Source organism: Bubalus kerabau, chromosome 1, assembly GCF_029407905.1.
Source record: "Bubalus kerabau isolate K-KA32 ecotype Philippines breed swamp buffalo chromosome 1, PCC_UOA_SB_1v2, whole genome shotgun sequence".
NCBI lineage: Eukaryota > Metazoa > Chordata > Mammalia > Artiodactyla > Bovidae > Bubalus > Bubalus kerabau.
Genome location: NC_073624.1, coordinates 204,153,876 through 204,175,452, shown reverse-complemented (window position 1 = coordinate 204,175,452; position 21,577 = coordinate 204,153,876). Strand labels below are relative to the sequence as shown.

The following is a 21,577-nucleotide window of genomic DNA, read 5'->3' as shown; positions in this document are numbered from 1 at the left end:
ATAGTTAAAGAAATTCATTACTAGAAGATATTTCTATATATGAAAGTCTTCAGCTCCCAAGAACAAATTACTCTATCCTTAATTTTGTCTTTAGCCAAATAAATTTTAATATTTAATATTCAAAGCTAAATTATTATTTTTTTTTAAAACAAGGGATAGTTGAGTTTATTTTTTTCTTTTTTTTTATTTTATTTTATCTAACTTTACAATATTGTATTGGTTTTGCCATATATCAAAATGAATCTGCCACAGGTATACATGTGTTCCCCATCCTGAACCCTCCTCCCTCCTCCCTCCCCATACCATCCCTCTGGGTTAGAGATGGAAGAGAAATTCGTTTTTCTAGAGACATGGCAGATGACAGACTCAGCACCATTTCCATTGATTCTACATGTAATGACCAGACCTCTGGGTCACTTTGATAAATCTGATAACTATAAATTCAGAGGTAAAATGAAGAGTGAAAAAAGGAGTAACATGAACCCAAGATTAAAGTGACTACCTAAGAGACTAGTTAAAGTAGATTAGTTCCCCTATAAGAGTCATTGATGACATTTCAAAGAACAAACAGGGCAATATGGAATAATAGAAAGCAAGAAAGTTGCTGTCTGATACAGGTAACACTTAGGATAGGTTTTATTATAGTGTTGCTTTTGTCTCAGAAGCAGAAATTCTCTGCTCATACCCATTTGTGCCATAACTGACTAAAACAATGAATTGCTTTCCATAGAAGCCCAGTTTGGTTTCTTCACTGGTAAAGTAGAAAATTGAAGAGAGAACTCCCCTTGACTATAAAACTAACAGAACTTGTTTTCTGAAGCATGAGACTATACCTTCGTTGAAGTTAAAGTACTGTGGCAAGTCTAAAACTATAGAATAAAAACTAATTCTGATGTTAGAAGTAAAACTGTCCTATGAAAATCACTACTTTTGTCATTAGGTCATTCAGAATTTCTGGTTAAAAAACTACTTTTATTAACCCTTTTTCTTATAATTCAAAGATAAAACACCACCTTTCTGATTATACCAGTGAGTGTGTAACTAACAGGACTTATACAGAAGAGCCCCTGGGTAAACACCTATGAATTGATCAGCTGATGCACTGAAACTTCCATTCACACTGCGCTTCAGTTTTTGTGTGTGGGGGTACTCAGTCATGTCCGACTCTTTGCAACCCCATGGACTGTAGCCCCCCAGGCTCCTCTGTCCATGGAATTTGCCAGGCAAGAACACTGGACTGGGTTGCCACTTCCTAATCCAGAGGATCTTCCCAACTCAGGACTGAACCCACATATCTTGTGTCTCCTGCACAGGGAGGTGGATTCTTTACCACTGCACGATTTGGGAAGCCCCGGTCTTTCTCTGGTTTGCTATCTGTAATGTGTTTCCTGTATACTTTACTCATCTCAGCTAGGAAGACAGATGTGTAAGCATGCTAACAAATAAAATTATTGTTCCAGGATCTTTGCATCAATATGGAAAATCTCATAAAAAGCATGCTGGAGTTTGAGCCCCTTCAACATGTCTTGATGAAACTGTGTATATATTAGGAATGGTCTAGAGAAGAGCACTGGTAATGCTCAAATTATGTTCACCCACACTTACCTCTTTACTAGTTTTCTGCCAAGGCCAATCTTTCCTTCTTTAAAATGTATGCATCACTGAAAAGCACCCTTTACCTGCAATAACATTTAAATGAAAAGACACAGGCAAGGTAAGCATAAAAACATACTAAAAAATGGATATGCCATTTTGCTCACGATGCACACACAGAGGACCACAGGGATTAAGCAAGTCATAAAGATAAATAAAATGCCATGATTCAGTTGTAAGAAACACAGAAGAGCAAGAGCCACTAAAGGAGATAAATGGCCCTTGACCTCAGCTAGGGAAAATCACTAGGGAGTGGTGGGAATCATAGCCATCCCCTCAGACTGACTTCCCTGGTGGCTCAGACAGTAAAGCATCTGCCTACAATGCAGGATACCCAGGTTCGATCCCTGGTTTGGGAAGATCCTCTGGAGAAGGAAATAGCAACACACTCCAGTACATTGCCTGGAAAATCCCATGGATGTAGGAGCATGGTAGGCTACAGTCCATGGGGTCGCAAAGAGTCAGAAACGACTGAGCAACTTCACTCACTCACTCCTCAGACTATAAGCCCTGTGCACAGAGGCAGTCATGGCATGGCTCTAGCTCTGTAAGAATGTTCTATAAAGAGAAGACAGAACTGACTCACGTAGAAAACAAACATATAGTTACCAAAAAGGAAAGATGGGGGGGTGGGGAATAAATTAGGAGATTAGGATGAACATATACACACTATTATATATAAAACAGATAATAATCAAGAACCCAATGTATAGCACAGGGAACTCCATTAATATTCTGTAATAATCTATTTGAGAAAAGAATCTGTGAAAGAATGCATATATTAATGTGTGTAACTGAATCGCATTGCTGTACACCTGAAAATAACACACTGCAAACCAGGTATACTCCAATATAAAAAAATTACATAATTTTTAAAAATATATACTAAATTAAAATTTTTAAGCAAATAAAACAGAAAGTTGTATTTTGTTTGAAATATCTAAAGTTTTAAATATTATAACCAATTCAAACAAAGTTTAGGTCATCATGACAGTGAAACAAAAACTTTACGGGGATGGGGGCCTTTAAGTCTTCTGAAATGTTTTGCATTTTAGATACTGGTTTCTGAGAAATATGAAGAGTCAACTATGGCTCTATCATAACTATCTAATTAGTAAAATAGTTTTACATTAAAAGACATATTTCAAATAGTTCCTGATAGAGCTATTATTGAAATTTTAAAGGTAATTCCAACAAACACCGGGCTATCCAAGTTGCCATTTGCCTAGTGTCAATGTTGCCTTGTTTTGGACTCCTTTCTACACTAGTCGATGTCTACTTTCCCCCCATTTCTTCTATATCCATTTGTGACTGTACTTTGTTCATTTAACAAAAGATTCTTTGTGAGCTCAGGAGTATGGGAGACTGGCTCATATCAGAACCTAATATGCCCCCCAAATGAACATAAATGTAGTCCCTTCAGTTCAGTTCAGTCGCTCAGTCATGTCCGACTCTTTGCGACCCCATGATGTGCAGCACGCCAGGCCTCCCTGTTCATCACCAACTCCTGGAGTTCACCCAAACTCATGTTAAAGCACAGTAACTCTAATATCTGTGAGTAAAAATGTTTATTTACTTAAATAAAGGATAAACCACTTTATTTCCATGACTACTTCTTTACTTGTCACCCATTTAGTTTAATCTTTCAACACACTTAAAGTTGTAGCCTCAAATTCAAGTCACCAAATAAAGAACTATAGTGCCCAGAAAACAAAACAAAACAAAAAATTCTAAGGAATACTTTTAAAATCAAATATTCTACAAAATATTGCATCATTCATATCGACGGTGACTGAGGAGAAGCAGAGAAATCATATAACTTCAGAGAAAATCTTGGTATTATTTTACTTTATGAAAACCCACCAAGTTTAAATGTATGGTGGTCATAGACCAATACACACAGTAACCATCACGTGAGTACCTCCATGATATTGGTGCTGTACCACCGCCATGTCATTTCATTTCACTGTGAAAGGAAGCTATTAGTATCTCAATTATACTCCTTAGGAAAACCAAGTTTTAGGTGTAAATAATCACTATACATCACTCAACTAACAAGTGGCAAGTATACCCTATGGCAGGTATATTCTAGCCAGAACACAAATCCAAGCGCAGAAAATTTGGAGGACGTGGAGGGACTTGAGGTGTTATCTGATCCCATGCCCCTAATTTATATTTGAAAAAAACGGAAGTCCACCAAATCAACTCACTGACCAATTCAAGATCTCAGAAGTAAAAAGTCATTTTTCCCTCGCTTCAAGTGAGTGACAAACACGAGTCGTCTTTGCCAGCTTTAGCAACCATTGTTTACCATTTCAATACCTAAGATGATGCGACCCCCGTGGCCATGCCTTTACTGTTTGGAAGAGTGGACTGGGTCAGTCTGTTACTTGTGTGTTGCGCTAGTGTGCTTAGCTGTGTCTGACTCCTTGCAACCCCATGGATTGTAGCCTGCCACGTTCTTCTGTCCATGAAACTTCCCAGGCAAGAATACAGGAGTGGGTTGCCATTTCCTTCTCCACCATTATTTATAAGCAATCACAATTAAATAACCAAGCATAAACAAAGTTTTGATAAATGTGCAAAATAGTTCTTTTATTTTTCTCCCCAGTCATTCCTCAGTTTATTCAGAGCCTACCTCTGCAGACCTTAAAGAAAAACTACTCTCTGACCTCAGTCTCCACCTATGTGCTCCTATATGGTACCTCAGACTTTCACTGCCCAGGTGGTCTCAGCCCTTTTTCCCCATGGCTGCTGCCCTCATTTGCCATTAAGGCAGGGTTTTTGCCCAATGGAACAGGTAGGAGTTGGGGCTATTCCAGAATCTCTAGACAGATGTTATTTAGAAGCAATAATCTGTTAAGTGATAGTGAGATGGGAGGTGGAGTCTAGTAGACACATTAAGCTTCATTTATGAAGAGGAACTAAAAAGCCTCTTGATGAAGGTGAAAGAAGAGGGTGAAAAAGTTGGCTTAAAACTGTACATTCAGAAAATGAAGATCATGCCATCTGGTCCCATCACTTCATGGGAGATATTTGGGGAAACAGTGGAAACAGTGTCAGACTTCATTTTTGGGGGCTCCAAAATCACTGCAGATGATGACTGCAGCCATGAAATTAAAAGATGCTTACTCCTTGGAAGGAAAGTTATGACCAACCTAGAGAGCGTATTGAAAAGCAGAGACATTACTTTGCCAACAAAGGTCCGTCTAGTCAAGGCTATGGTTTTTCCTGTGGTCATGTATGGATGTGAGAGTTGGACCGTGAAGAAGGCTGAGCGCCGAAGAATTGATGCTTTTGAACTGTGGTGTTGGGGAAGACTCTTGAGAGTCCCTTGGACTGCAAGGAGATCCAACCAGTCCATTCTGAAGGAGATCAGCCCTGGGATTTCTTTGGAAGGAATGATGCTAAAGCTGAAACTCCAGTACTTTGGCCACCTCATGTGAAGAGCTGACTCATTGGAAAAGACTCTGATGCTGGGAGGGATTGGGGGCAGGAGGAGAAGGGGACGGCAGAGGATGAGATGGCTGGATGGTATCACTGACTCGATGGATGTGAGTCTGAGTGAACTCCAGGAGTTGGTGATGGACAGGGAGGCCTGGCATGCTGCGATTCATGGGGTTGCAACGAGTCGGACACAACTGAGCGACTGAACTGAACTGAACTGATGAAAGAATTTTAATAACAAACAGGGTTTCCTTGCTTGTTTCTTGTGATTTATTGTGGCTTTGGGAGTGGGGTCTGATAGGCATGACAGGGTTAGGATTACTAAAACGCTCATGTGCCTTCCTTAGGTGAGGATGGTCCACTTTTCAGGTCTCACCTATATGTGGAAGAAATGAAGAAAAATGATCCTGTCAGACCTAACCTCAAAATGAAAGAGCGACTACAGAAACTCATCTTTCTCTGGCTAATACTGTCTATCACTTCCAGTAAGACTCTGGTATATTTTAGCATATTAGATTATTTTTTCTTCTTTCTAGCTAAATTTCCTTGTATTATCCAATCTTCCTGTGGACTGCGGCCCCACTGAAGAGGTGGAAAGGGGTCTTGTGCCAAGAAGGATTACGGGGAGAGAAAAACATGAGTCTTAACACAACAGAAACAGATGCAAAGCCATCAACCATACTATAGTCCACAATATGGTGGAAATACCACAGACCCATTGCTCCCTGAATGTTTTTCTCTTGTCAATGGTAATAGGAGTCAATCTGCTGCCAAGTTGCTGTGGGCTTATGTAGGCTAGGGAGGGTGGGGAAGGGGAGGGAGAATCTAAAGGATTGTCTCCTGGAAATGTTTTTACTGTTCTGAGAGGTGGGATAATATCTAGCTCTATTTAGAAAACTGAGCTCTTCTGACGATCTTAACAAATTTATACCCCAATCTCTCACCTCTTCCTCTCCGGTGTATTTCATAGGTAGCTTTACTAACTGCCTGCACAACTACAAATAGAATCTGTCACTTTAGAAATAGGGTTGTCCTTTTATAGGCAGATTGATGGACTGGGTGCCAAGACTTAAGAACAGTAGCATGACTGGGGCAGACACCGTCCCCCATAAATCCAATATTGACAAATATCCTACCCAACCCAGATGATTTTGTTTGTCAAGTTCCCTTTATTAAGGCATAACTGCAAAGCATAGGACACAGAAAATCGTTGACAATTTTTGGAAAAGAGCTATCGAGCCCATTATTTAAAGAGGAAAATGTTAATGAACAATTGAGTATTATAAATTATCATAAGAATATCTTAATTGCATCTCTCAACCTCCAAAATATGCCAATAATTCTTACGTAGCTAATAAACATAGATCAACCTGCATTTACAGATTCTTAAACTTGAGACTTTTTATTTGTAGCTTCTGTTTTATTTCTCAGTTCACTGGTGAAAAACTGAGTTAGTAATGTTGAATCAAATACAAGCTAGGCATAAATAAACAAGCTACAAGCTAGGACTTCATGAAAATAATCATTGCCCTATTCATGTCAGCGAACAAAGAAAATCCCTAACTTAGCAATGTCCATTTTAAATATGCTCAGTTTGAACTCTCTTTGAAAACACCACTTGTGTTTGGGCAGCTGTCACCTTTCAGAAGTTCATACTCACCTTGCACCCTTCCTGTTCTCACAGGCAGGCTAAGCTGAACATGCTTTTAAACAACATTCTCCTTGAACTTCTGTAAAACTGTGCTGACTGATGTCAGGAGCGATGAAATCCTAGAATGTGAGATCCTGTGGCTGAATGTATCCAGAAGAAAAAATACTAAAAAAAAAAAAAAGTCTTCTCCTCCTGACACTAGGAAATAACATTTCAGTAGGAACACAATTTTTTTCATTAGAAGAAACAGGTGAATCCCTAACTAGTCCTTAAATAAAGAGCAGGAACTCCCCATTCAGGCTTCTACCACAAAAACTTTGACCCCAGAATTATTGATGGAAACACAGCTTCACCAAAGGTTTTGACTGGTGTGTGCACATTATTACATCTCCTATGAGTTCCAAACTTCACAGATCCATCTTTCTGTTAATATTCTCTCTGGATGTCTAAAAAGTGTCACTATCTTAATATGGCCAAATCATTTTGTCCTAGCATGCTCCCCTTGTCTTCCCTATCATTTTCTGTCATATATGACCTTCCCATCCACCAGTTGTTCAAACAAACCCAGAAGTCAGACTTGATTTCCCATTTAATCTCACCTGTGTCCACTCCAGTATCAGGTACAAAATATGCCAAACCCTTTTGTTCAATTTCTCTTTTTATTAATAACACCCTAGAATAGTCTACCATCCTCTCTTGCCAGGATGTTCTAGTTGGTTTCACCTAGAGGCCCTAAACTATTTTCCACACAGAAGCCACAGTGCTATTTTTAACATCAGATTGTTACTACTCTGCTCCAATTCCTTTAATTGTTTCCCATTGCATTCCCAACTACTCTTTACCCTCTGTGCTTTGGTTTTCTCATCTGTAAAATGAGACTAGTAATGGTACTACCTCATTCAACAGCTAAGAAGATGAAATGATATATATATAAAGTTGGCTCTACAGGGTTTGGCAGATAGAAAGTGTCATATAGAGTTGAGTGGTTGTTGTTTACAACTAAAATACCAACCCCTTAAGTCCGACACTCCCCCACCTCATCCCTTATAGTTGTCTCATCCCTCCCCATGTCTGGTCTCCTTTGTCTTTCTCAAACACACTAGCTTCATTTCCTTCTTAAGCCCCCAACTTTCTCTCCTTCCTATAAGATTCAGCCCCCAACCCTCTCTGAACTGGTTCCTTTTAATCGACCAATTCTCAGATTCTGTGCCACCTCTTCATGAGACTTCTCCTGACCACCTGGAGTAAACTAGCACTCCTTCTAGAGATGCTATGATATCACTTTGTTTTATTCCCTTCATAGCACTTTTTAATCTCCAAGGTTCTTGTTTATGTATCAGCTCCACCTTTGTGTATGTCTATGACAGAAGGACACATCACTAGTACTTGCTATCTGACTTTGGGCAAGTATTTAACCTCTTTGCATCACAATTCTTCATGTCTAAACAAAGTTAATGAATACCTCCATCTTAGCATTATGAGACTTGAAGCAGTTAATTCATGTTAAGCACTTCAGAGATCAGATCAGATCAGTCGCTCAGTCGTGTCCGACTCTTTGTGACCCCATGAATCGCAGCATGCCAGGCCTCCCTGTCCATCACCAACTCCCGGAGTTCACTCAGACTCACATCCATCGAGTCAGTGATACCATCCAGCCATCTCACTTCTGTCGTCCCCTTCTCCTCCCACCCCCAACCCCTCCCAGCATCAGAGTCTTTTCCAATGAGTCAACTCTTCACATGAGGTGGCCAAAGTACTGGAGTTTCAGCTTTAGCATCATTCCTTCCAAAGAAATCCCAGGGCTGATCTCCTTCAGAATGGACTGGTTGGATCTCCTTGCAGTCCAAGGGACTCTCAAGAGTCTTCCCCAACACCACAGTTCAAAAGCATCAATTCTTCGGTGCTCAGCCTTCTTCATGGTCCAACTCTCACATCCATACATGACCACAGGAAAAACCATAGCCTTGACTAGACGAACCTTTGTTAAGCACTTACTAATGCCTAATAGGTAGTCATCACACATAGGGTTCTTCTTTAAAAGAAAAACTAACTAAAATGCATTGTATAAAGCACACTTACATCTGAGGAGAGCACTCAGGAACAGAGATTAATGGAGCATTGACCTGGTACTTGGAGAAAGATGCTCTGAGAGCACCTTCACATGTTGGGAAAGAGAGGATGAGACCAATCTGCCAGAAGCCTAAGAATCTCCAAGTCCAAAGAGTGAATTATGATTTTAATCCAGTAAGACACAAAGGCTTTTGTCTTGGAAGTAAACTGAAAAGACCTTTTTGTCCTCTTTCCTTGAAGCCTGGCCCAGGTGTACTCCATGGCTAGAGAAATACAGCAAGGTCTCTGGTTGATGTTAGTGACCTTGATACAAAAATTCCAAGCTAAGCTCTGAAGGTCTCTCAAGGTTTTCTTGTGGTCTGGAGATAACCTACTGCAGCTACTTTTACTTAGTAACTATTTCATCCATACCCACTTGGACTAGTCTAAACCTATGGAAGTTGGGGGGCTTCCATAGTGGAGGGCTTTTCATGGCATATCCAACCTGCTGGCCAGGAACCATTCTGGGATGAACAACCACTCAGACTTTGAGCTATCTCATTCCTCCTGATAATTTTCTGATCCTAAGTCAATAAATCTTATCACAGTACACAGAGCATGTCGTTAGTTGTGTGGGACATTATACAGGTGCACAAAATGCACAAAACCCAAGAAAAATTTACCACTTTTCAATATGGAGCTTTTGACACAACTAGTAAATCCATTTATGCCTGAGATACAGCCAATAAACTGCAATATATAGAAGTTGTTCATTCTAGCATAAGCCTGGGATTACTTTGTGATTTGTTTTTTTAAATTACAGAAATCATAATTACTAAATTTGCATCTTGGTTACTCTCAATCTGTCCATGGTATAAATTAAATTTGCCCTTTGACTTATGTCTAAATGAAAGAGCAAATTTTAGTGAGGAGCAGCTCTGTTTTCAGAGGTAAACACATTCATCTTCGCATTAGTTCTGATGAAATCTATCCACAGGCAGGTTATATGCCAGGACACTGATATATGCCATGAGGACGCACTGCTATGAACTCTATCTCAGCAAAGTCCTCCAGATGGAAAATAAATTGGAAAGCTTCCTCCAGAGAAAATGAGCTAACAGGAAAGATTTGAGTCTCTGAGTTTAGGAGCTTTGCCTAGAGTTAGTTCCTCTTGGGGAAATTCAGTGAATGTGTTCCTAGCAATTCTAGGAAATCTTGAGATCTTTTAAGACAAACATTATGGTCTTATGTAAATTCAAGTAAACTTTCTTTGGGAATATAGCCCAGGGAAGTAAACTTGCAAATAAGTTTGAAAGAGTTCATTGCAACTTGACTATTAAAAGAAAAATATATGCATATTTACTCTTCCTTGCTTTAGATGAAATCTAACTGGGAGTACAGGAGACGTGTAAAATAAAGTGAAGAAAAAACTGGAAATTGTCTTCAAGTTTTAGAAATACATAAAAGTAGCAACATCATGAAGGATGTTCTCAGAGACATAAAGAAGGATGTGTTAGAACAATATTTACACCCTCCAAGTAGGGTCCAGAGACATGGCCTAAATCAACAGTTACCTGTGAGCAAGGAACCCACAAGCATGTCATTCTAAATGAGTGATTCCTAAATGTGTCAAAGCTAAATTCAAGCAATGACAGTCTTTTAGCAGGAGCATGCCATTTCCCCTAGTTTTTCATTAGGCTGATAACAAACACTACTTCATATATCCTCTCATGTGCTATCTGACTCACACAGATTCACATTAGGAGACCACAAACCAATTATCTCTATTTCCATTCGGCAAGGTAATAAAACGTCTTTATCCTCAGAAATAACTTAACAATAGCATCAGCATCAATGACATTTTTCATATTGACTGCAGCATAAATTCAGGGCATTATTAACAAGGCATAAACAGAGATTTAAAATAGCAAAAAAAAAAACCTTTCAATAAAAATATATTAAAGGAGAAAGATGTTGCAGACATACTTTTTCTATATTTTTATTGCTAAATATAACTAAAAATCCTGCACATTGTATATAACACAAATATAAGAAGAGTCTGAAACTGGAGAAAATAAGGTAGACAGTTTATGTATCTCAGGGCCCAGAAATCAACACAATGGTGTGTTCCCCAGTTTGTTTTTTTCTATTTTTGCCCCATATATACCAGGCTAGGCTTCCCCAGTGGCTCCGCAGTAAAGAATCTGCCTGCAATGCAGGAGCCACAGGAGACATGGGTTCAATCCCTGGATTGGGAAGCTTTCCTGGAGGAGGAAATGGCAACCTACTCCAGTATGCTTGCCTGTAGAATCCCCATGGACAGAGGAGCCTGGTGGGCCACAGCCCATAGGGTCACAAAGAGTCAGACATGACCGAAGCGACTTAGCATATACCAAGCTAGGAGCTGAAGAAGCCATTAAACCAGAAATGCCACAAAGCACAGACAAGCAAAAGTCTGCCTTCTCTAGGCAAACAATTAGGAAAAAGATAGCTTAGCAAGTTAGAAAAATTTAGACAATAGCCACTATTATCCAGCCAAGTAGCACAGAAAGAGCTGTGGTACAACATCATGCATGCCAGCCAAGGCTGAGTGAAATGCTTAGACTTCCATCATGTGCAGGTTATAATGAGGCATCACAATGGCCTGATGGATTGTGATAAATGAGGAAAACGAGGAAGTAGCTGGAACTTTCATCACCAATGGAAGAGAACTAGTCCTTCCCCAAGAGTGCTATTGTCAGTGGAGATCATATGTGGATTCTAGACTTCCACCCCAATCTGGCAATAATGAGGAGCATCCCCTCTCCAATCCTTGATTGTCAACAGAGTGCTACTGGACATTATTCCATACTTGAAAAGAATATCATACATCATACATCATCAACAAACATACATCATCTCAGGTATAGTGAGAAAGGAAGCCAGTTAAAAAAGAAGAGTTTGATAAACTAAGGTATGCATACCGCTAAAGTGTGCAACTTTCAACCAAAAATCTTTCCTTGTACCAAGAATCAGGAAGATCACAGATTTAACATTAAAAGATAATCAACAGATTGCCAACACTGAGCAGACAAGATGTTGGAATTATCTGACAAAGATGTTAAAATTGTCATGAGAGAGAAAAAAAAAAAACTTCAAAGAGCAATTATCATTACACAATTAATGTGGTTATAGTTCCTTCTTCATATCTTTAGTTGCAGAATATCTTTCCTGGTAGATGGTTGTTCTACAAATAGTTGCTATTTTGTTGTGCCCATGAAAGCAGCAAGGCTCAAAGAAATAGAAAGTATCAGCAAAAAACTAATTTCCTGAAAACTCCTCAAATTTAGCAGGAGACATAAACCTACAGATTCAGTAAACTTAGTGAAGGATAGGATAATGCAAGGAAACCCATTCCATGACACATCGTAAGAAAACTTGGGAAAATTAAAAAGAAAACATTTTAAAAGCAGGAAGAGACAATGACACCTTAGCTATAAGAAAAAAATCTATTTGAATGACAATAACTTTCTCATTAAAAATTTTAGATGTCAAAAGGCAGTGGCACAATATTACTCTAGTGCTGAAGGATCATCTTGAATATTTACCCAGCAAAAACATTCTTCAGGAATAAAGGGGAAAATGAGACATTTTTAAATGGAAAGATCAACAAATGTGGTGGAGTAGAAAGACCCTGAGCTCACCTCCTTTCAGGGGCACAACAAAATTACAACTATTTATAGAACAACCACCTACCAGAAAAGATCTGCAACTAAAGATATGAAGAAGAAGATATGAACTAAACACATGAGACAATGGGAGGGCAGAGTCATAATAGAGTCAAGCCCCATACTCCCAAGTGTGTGAACCACAAACAGGAGAATAACTGCAACTGCATAATTTCCCAAGACTGAATCAAGAAGAAACAAAAAATATAAACAGACCAATTACTAGTAATGAAACTAAATCAATAACTTAAAAATATCCAACAACAAAATGTGGGGACCAGAGGGCTTCACACAATTCTACTAAACATGTAGAGATGATTTAAGACCTAGCCTTCTCAAACTATTCAAAAAAATTGCAGAGGAAGGAACACTTCCGAATTTATTCTATGAGGCCAACATTGCTCACATACAAAAAAAAAAAAAAAAAGAAATCACAAATAAGGAGATTACAGGCCAATGAACATAGATGCAAAATTTCCAAATAAAATAACAGCAAATGGAATTCATATTAAAAGAATGATACTCCATAATCATATGGTATGTAATTCAGGGAAACAGGGATGGTTCATTATTTACAAATCAAACATTGTGGAACACCACATTAATAAAAAATAGAAACGACAATTGTCTTGACAGATGCAGAAACAGCTTTTGAGAAAGTTCATCACCCATTTATAATAAAAACTCTAATAAAGTAGGTGTAGAGAAAACATGATTCAATATAAAACAAAGGCCAAGACAAACCTAGAGCCAACATCATCCTCAATGGTGAAAAGCTTCAAACATTTCCTCTAAGATCAGGGACAAGACAAGGACCGCCTCTCTTGCCACTTTTTTTTTCAACATGGTTTTGGAATTCCTAGCCACAGCAATCAGACAAGATATAAAAGGAATCTAAACTGGAGAGAAAGAAATAAAACTGTCACTGTTGGGATATGACATGACACTATAAAAGTTAGCAAGATGCCACAGAAAAACTACTATTGCTCATCAATGAACTCAGTAAAGTTTTAGGAAACAATATTAACATACAGAGATCTATCTCATTTCCATACACTAGCAATGAACTATCTGAAAGAGGAATTAAGGAAACAATCCAATTTATAACTATATCAAACAGAATAAAGTATCTAGGAATAAACCTAACTAAAGGGTGAAAATCTATACTCAGAAAACTTTAAGACATTGACAAAAGAAACTGGAGATGACACAAAAAAATAGCAAGAAATAGCAAAGAAATAGCAAGCCATACTATTATTGCTATAAATAGCAAACTATACTATGTACTGCAAGAATTAATATTGTTAAAGTGACAATACTACCCAAGGTCATCTACAGATTTAATATAATTCCTATCAAAATACCCAGATACTTTTCACATAACTAGAACAAATAATTGTAAAATTTGTGTGGGAAACACAAAAGACACAAATACCAAAAGTAATCTTGAGAAAGAACTTGAGGTTATAATATTCCCTGACTTCAGACTACACTACAAAGCTACAGTAATCAAAATCATATGTTACTGGCACAAAACAAACTCATAGATCAATGGAACAGAATACAGAATCCAAAAACAAACCCACAGGCTTATGGTCAATCTATAAAGGACACAAGACTATGCAGTGAAGAAAAGACAGTCTCTCCAGTAAATGGTGCTGGGCAAGCTGGACAGCTACATGTAGAAGAATCAAATCACACATTCACTCACACCATATATAAAAATAAACTCAAAATGGATTAACAACCTAACAGTAAGACCAGAAACCATAAAAATCCTAGAATAAAACAGAGGTGGAACACTCTTTGACATCAATCATAGCAATATTTTTTAGAACTGTCTCCTAAGGCAAAGGAAACAGGAAAAAGAAATGGGGCCTAACACTTAAATCTTTTGCACAGCAAAGGAAGTCATTGGGTGAAAGACAATCTATGGAATAAGAGAAAACATCTTCCAATTATAAAACTGTAACTATTCAAATTTATAAAAAGTTCAACCCAACAAACAAACAATGCAATTTAAAAATGGGCAGAAAATCGAAGAGACATTTTTCCAAATCAGACATAAAAATGGCCAACAGGCACATGAACAGATGCTCAACATCATTAATCACAGAAATGGAAATCAAAACCATAGTAAGATATCACCTCACATCTGTCAGAATGACTCTCATCAAAAAGAACACGGATACAAATGTTGGAGAGGATGTGGCTAACGGGGAACCTTTGTATACTGTTGGTGGGAATGTAAACTGGTGCAGACACTATGGAAAATAGTATGGAGGGTTCTCAAAAAGCTAAAAAAAGAACTACCATATGACACAGCAATTACACTCCTGGATATATATGTTTATATGTAGTTCTAAATATAGATTGATGAATCATCTAAAACAATTATAAATGGAGGAGTTTAAATGACAAAAAGGTAAAGTTTCCATAGGTCACTCAAAATTATGAGAACAATGCTAAGCTTATAAATCTTATACATGAAGATACAGCCTACCAAAACTTGTGGAACAAAGGTAAAGCAGTGCTGAGAGGAAAATCTATAGCATTAAATAGAACCTAGAAAAAGAAGAGAAAAATAACCCCAAAGCAAGCAAATGGAAGGAAATAATAAATCTTTTTTTTACATTTTTTAATTTAATTTTATTTTTTAATTTTATTTAATTTTATTTATTTTATTTTATTTTATTTTTAAACTTTATAATATTGTATGTATTGGTTTTGCCAAACATTGAAATGAATCCACCACAGGTATACATGTGTTCCCCATCCTGAACCCTCCTCCCTCCTCCCTCCCCATACCATCCCTCTGGGTCGTCCCAGTACACCGGCCCCAAGCATCCAGTATCGTGCATTGAACCTAGACTGGTGACTCGTTTCATACATGCTATTATACATGTTTCAATGCCATTCTCCCAAATCATCCCACCCTTTCCCTCTCCCAAAGAGTCATATCTTAAAGTGGAAATTAATGAAATAGAAAGCAATTAGGAGGAAAATAATAGGGAGAGGAATCAATAAAACAGACGTGGTTCTTTGAAAAGATTAACAAAATTCAGTAATACCTTATAAGAATAAAAACAGAAGACCCAAATTAGTAATATCAAGGGTGACACAGTGGATATCAGTACAGACTGCACAACCATCAAAAGAATAAGGGAACACTGGAAACAAAGGACCAACTCCAAAACAGGAATGCGTTGAAAAATGTCAAGGTCTTTTATCATCCTGCTCTCTGCAAAACCTCATTTTTTTCTCTCTGAAGGAGAAATCATTGAGGCCTAAATTTTCTTATCCTCTGTTCCTATAACCAAACATAAGTCTCTTGGGTCTAACAACAAATTCATTCCACTCAATTTGGTTCAGATATTTGGTCCAATTTGGTCCAATCCACTAAGACCAGACACATGAGCCTCTACTACACATATAGCTGCAAGAGCCCACTGTGATGAATGATGGGCATCACTGGGCTAGGTAGCATTTGAAGATTTCTATATACCCTTACTGGTAAGAGAAGCAAAAAAAAAAAAAGTAATATTAAAACTTTGTTGCTCACCTCTTTTGAATGCCCTTCATATCTTTGCAGATAATACCCATTCCTCAACCCCACCAAATCCCATCTCTTCAGTGAATTCCCATCTGCATATGCAAGTCTTCATTGAGCTCAGCTTCTTAAAATTCTCACAGCACCAAAGCAGCACACCAAGAGATTTAGGATGTGATAATGTATCACCACATATAGCTCACCATTATTTTATATCTATTAGTGTTGGTTCATAAATCATGTCTAATACTTATAAATGTCCATCTGCAGTAGGTGCTTTTCTACACTCTCATTAGCACAATAGGTGCTCAATAAATTCTTATTTAATGAATAATAACTGACAAATTTCAGTAGTCTTTTTCCACAATGGGATCTGCTGCTGCTGCTACTGCTGCTAAGTCACTTCAGTCATGTCCAACTTTGTGCAACCCCATAGATGGCAGCCCACCAGGCTCCTCTGTCCCTGGGATTCTCCAGGCAAGAACACTGGAGTGGGTTGCCATTTCCTTCTCCAATGCATGAAAGTGAAAAGTGAAAGTGAAGTCGCTCAGTCGTGTCCGACTCTTAGCGACCCCATGGACTGCAGCCTACCAGGCTCCTCCATCCATGGGATTTTCCAGGCAAGAGTACAGAAGTGGGTTGCCATTGCCTTCTCCCAATGGCATCTAGGAAGCTGTATATGTTTAAAGTAATAGAAAAATATGAAATACTTTGATCTAGATAAAAATATTTAAGAAATGAATTGGTGTTTTACATACTGAGGTATAAAAGCAAAAATACCAGAAACTTAGAGTTATTTACCACTACTACTGAATTATTTCTCACAGAATGCATGGATGGGGGAAAAAAAAGTAACTTACTTGCTTTTCTGGCAAGAGAATTAAAGTACAGGGGTGCTGAGGGAATGAATGACTTGTGGTTGAATGGAAAGTCAGCTCTGAAGCTGAGGCTCGATATTATGCAGGTATTATTATTCATTTATTCATTCTTTATTGACTGTGTGCTAGGTGCTATGAAAAATACCAAGAAATAAAAGGTCCCATTTTCAAAGAACCCACACGTCAGTGAAGGAGACAAGACATATAAATAAGTTCAGAGATAAAACAATATACTATTACCTTGAAGTGATTTATCTGTGAAGTTTTCAATTCCATTACCCATTATGCTATTCTTAAGCATCAAACTGATATTCTTATAGATCCCTCCCTTAATTATTTTTAGTATATTTAGTATTTTTTGTTATTGAAAACCTCTATGCCATTACAAATTTTCTCCCAGTCTATCATCCATTTCCTTTTATTTCTTGTCCTATCTGTACCCAATACTAAAAGTTTCATCACTCAAGATTATCCCTAATTCTCTTGTTTTCTATTTCACCCTATTTATCCATTCAGTTCAATCAATCAACAAATGCATATGGAGAACTTAGTTGATTCAGGCACTATCCCAGGTCCCACAATCAAATCACTTGTCCCAGAGCTTTTGTGACTGAGAATCAAACCATCCCCTCAGCTTCTTGTACATTCTGACTTAACTCCACTACGAGAAAAAAAAAATTACAATAGGATGTATTGATGCAATTAGAAATGAATGATGTTCTATCTCACCCAATCTTTAAACAGGACTAATAAGCTCTTTGTGAATAGCCCTTTGTCTTTTAAATCAAATGTTTCCCTTTCTCAAATATTCTACCCCCTCATCCCCCACCCTTGGCGAGTGGCCTTTTCTCTTTCTTCGCTAAGAAAAAGCAGGCTTATCTTGTGAGGACTTACTCAGCTCCTGCTTCTTTCCCCTGCATCCATCATTCCTCTTGGTGTCTGTTGCTATTCCCCTTGCATCACAAACCCCTCCACTGTTTCATGCCTTGCCTACTCATATTTCCCGAAAGATGCTGCCCCAGTAACTAACTGTCATTCTTTCTTGTTCCTCAACTTCTTTCTTCTTTACCTGTAAACATGCTTCAGTCTCTTCTATCTAGAAAAATATAAATAAAATTCCTCTTCTGACTTCTTCTTCTAGTTATTATTCTGTATCTTCCTGCCCTTAAAAACAGTAAATTGGGTGAACCCTCAATGAGGAGAGGGCTTCCCGGGTGGCTTAGGCAGTAAAGAATCTGCCTGCAGTGCAGGAGACTTGAGTTCAATCCCTGGGTCAGAAAGATCCTCTGGAGAAGGGAACGGCTACCCACTCCAGTATCCTTGCCTGGAGAATTCCATGGGCAGACGAGCCTGGCGGGCTACAGTCCATGGGGTCACAAAGAGTCAGGCACAACTGAGCAACTAACACTTTCACTTTCACTTCTCAATGAGGAGAAACTTTAAAATGACCAAGAGCCTAGGAGGTCTTATGAAAGAAAGATCCTGAGATCAGAAAAGCTCTTTGTGAAGACTCTCTCTCAGTTCAGTTTAGTTCAGTTCAGTCGCTCAGTCATGTCTGACTCTTTGCGACCCCATGAATTGCAGCATGCCAGGCCTCCCTGTCCATCACCAACTCCCGGAGTTCACCCAAACCCACGTCATTGGGCACCTACGTCCAAGGCCAGGGGCGGTGGCCGGGAGGAGCTACCCCATGTCCCAGGTCAGGGGCGGCAGGGAGAGGAGCTACCCCACGCCCGAGGTCAGGGGCTGCAGCTGAGAGGAGCTACCCCACATCCAAGGAGCGGTGGCTGCACGGGTGCAGGAGGGCCTAGAGGAGCTATCCCACGTTGAAGGTCAGGAAGGGTGGCAGTGAGGAGATACCCCTTGTCCAAGGTAAGGAGCAGCGGCTACGCTTTGCTGGAGCAGCCGTGAAGAGATACCCCACGCCCAAGGTAAGAGAAACCCAAGTAAGATGGTAGGTGTTGCAAGAGGGCATCAGAGGGCAGACACACTGAAACCATAATCACAGACAACTAATCAATCTAATCACACTAGGACCACAGCCTTCTCTAACTCAGTGAAACTAAGCCATGCCCGTGGGGCTACCCAAGGCGGGTGGATCATGGTGGAGAGGTCTGACAGAATGTGGTCCACTGGAGAAAGGAATGGCAAACCACTTTAGTATTCCTGCCTAGAGAACCCCATGAACAGTATGAAAAGACTCTCTCTACATGGGTGTAATATTTATAGATAGTAATATGAGCTCAGTGATTTGTATGCAGTTTTATGTTGCACTGTTTGTTGTGAGAAAATCCTTGGTGCCATCCTCCGAATCTGATAAGTTGTCTGTGCTGAATAAATATAGAGGCAGCATTTCAGGACCATTTACCATAGCTTGAAAGCCCACCAGGAAGCATAGCTGGTGAGCCTGATGAAAGGCATAGCTCAAGGAAGCACAAAAGTTGGGAGTGGGGAAGACTCGTGCCTTTCAAAACAGGATGAAGCTTATGAGCAGACTCTAGATCATAATGATGTATGTCTATTGAGTGAGCAGGGCAGAACTGGCTGGTCCTACATCCCCTCCTTTCTTAATCTGCCCTCTCTTCAGAAGAAAGAGCTTTCTCCCTGGGGTCACCTTGCTTTGGGTTCCCAGCCAGCTCTGCTTCTACTCTGACTGTGTAAGCATCATAATTCTCCAGCCTTTCAATGCCAGGAGAATGTAGAATGTGGAATTATCTCCTCGAGAAACAACAGAATCCCCTCTACAAAAAAATAAAAATAAAAGATAACAAATCAGTATTTGATTTTGACAATATCTACAAGATCCAGAGAAGCAATGGCTATAAAAAGTTCTAACCCTTTCTTCCACCAACCGCAATATCATTTCCATTATTTCTCCAGGCTCCCATTCGGAATTCAAAGCAATTTATCTGAAGTTCAGACACTGTCACTGTGATTTAGTTTCAGTTTTATGGCAACTGCAGGTCTCTAATAAGTATGCTCCTTTCATTGATTTTGTTCCCCTTCAGCTGCTGCTGTAAATGTAATTGAAATTTTTTGTTTTTTTCTCCTGACCTAACTTTTTTTTTTTTTTTTTTTAACTGACAAGACAGCCATCAGTGCAGTGTCCTTTGAGTTTCATACACTTCATTGATAAGAAATAGTTTCTTCTGGAAACAGACATTCCCTATCATTTCCCTTTAACTAATTATATGCCCCTGTGGCTCAGCTGGTAAAAAAATCTCCCTGCAATGTGGAAGACCTGGATTCGATCCCTGGATTGAGAAGATCCCGTGGAGAAGGGAAAGGTTACCCACTCCAGTATTGTGGCCAGGAGAATTCCATGGACTGTATAGTCCGTGGAGTCACAGAGAGTCGGACACGACTGAGTTACTTTCACTTTTACTTTCCATTATATGTTAGAAGTCCAAGTTTTACACCCCCCACCTCCCAATTCCTTTATGTTTTAGAGCATCAGTTAATCTCAGGAGTTAGCGGATCTTTTTAAAAATTTTGGGGGGAAAGGTGTAAAGTGAAATACATATAGTAAGCTGAATTTAGGCAGTATTTTTAATTTGTTTAAGTCATTTTTCAGTGCTGGGATTTTTCTCTGTTGATGGACTAATCCATTCATAGAAGGCTGGCCTACTTCCTCTCCAGAAGTTAATTTGAGACCTCAGAAGGAAAAGGAATCTCATATGGTTCTCAGGCAAACACAAGTACTTCCCAAGGAGAAAAGTACTTATCCTTGACATGGAGACCCACAGTCTTGTCTGTCATGAGCCAAAACCCAGATAACTCCTGTTTCTCATCCATAATTCCTGGAAACACAGATTAAAAGTGACAGATTGAAGGGCTAGCCACATTTCCCTCTTTCCTTCTTTTTCCTGAACTTTCCACCCTGATTTTAAATGCCATTTTCAATATGCACTACATTCTCATATGTATTTGGTTATTTTTTGGATACTACTCATCTATTTAGTTTAATTCTGTACTTTTAGAATATATTTAGGAGAAGGCAATGGCAACCCACTCCAGTATTCTTGCCTGGAAAATCCCATGGATGGAGGAGCCTGGTAGGCTGCAGTCCATGGGGTCGAGAAGAGTCAGAAAGACTGAGCGACTTCACTTTCACGCACTGTAGAAGGAAATGGCAACCCACTCCAGTGTTCTTGCCTGGAGAATCCCAGGGACAGAGGAGCCTGGTGGGCTGCTGTCTATGGGGTCGCACAGAGTCAGACACGACTGAAGCGACTTAGCAGCAGCAGCAGAATATATTTTAGAATCAGGTAGAATTTTGTCTGATTTAAAAGTATTTGGGGTTAATTACACTGAGTCCTCCAATTAAATTTTGTGAAAATGTTATAAGATGCTATAAAGCTTTCCTGTAGTATTTTTAAATTAAAAGCAGTGAATTCATCTCTATAAGTAACAATATGCCATTTTGGCATTTACTTATTTCATGTAACTGTTTTTAATACTGTATTTCTTCAGATCTAGTACATCATTAGCTAGACACCATTTACAATTAAGAGAAATCACTGCTAATTATAATAAGATAGCACAATCATTATATAAATTTTAATTTTAAAGATGACATAATTTGAAAATAAATGCACTGTAAAAATCAATAAAATAAAATAATTCTTATCTTCATGGTAAT

The 21,577-nt window shown here is 38.8% G+C and overlaps 1 long non-coding RNA gene across 1 annotated transcript in view; it reads right to left on the bottom strand.

Moving 5' to 3' along the window:
- LOC129630070 (uncharacterized) overlaps positions 1 to 21,577 on the bottom strand; it is a 70,640-nt gene that overhangs the window by 14,489 nt on the left and 34,574 nt on the right. Inside the window, exon 2 of the long non-coding RNA XR_008703492.1 lies at positions 1,606 to 1,679. This is a non-coding gene — a long non-coding RNA (uncharacterized LOC129630070). The remainder of the gene's footprint in view (positions 1 to 1,605; positions 1,680 to 21,577) is intronic.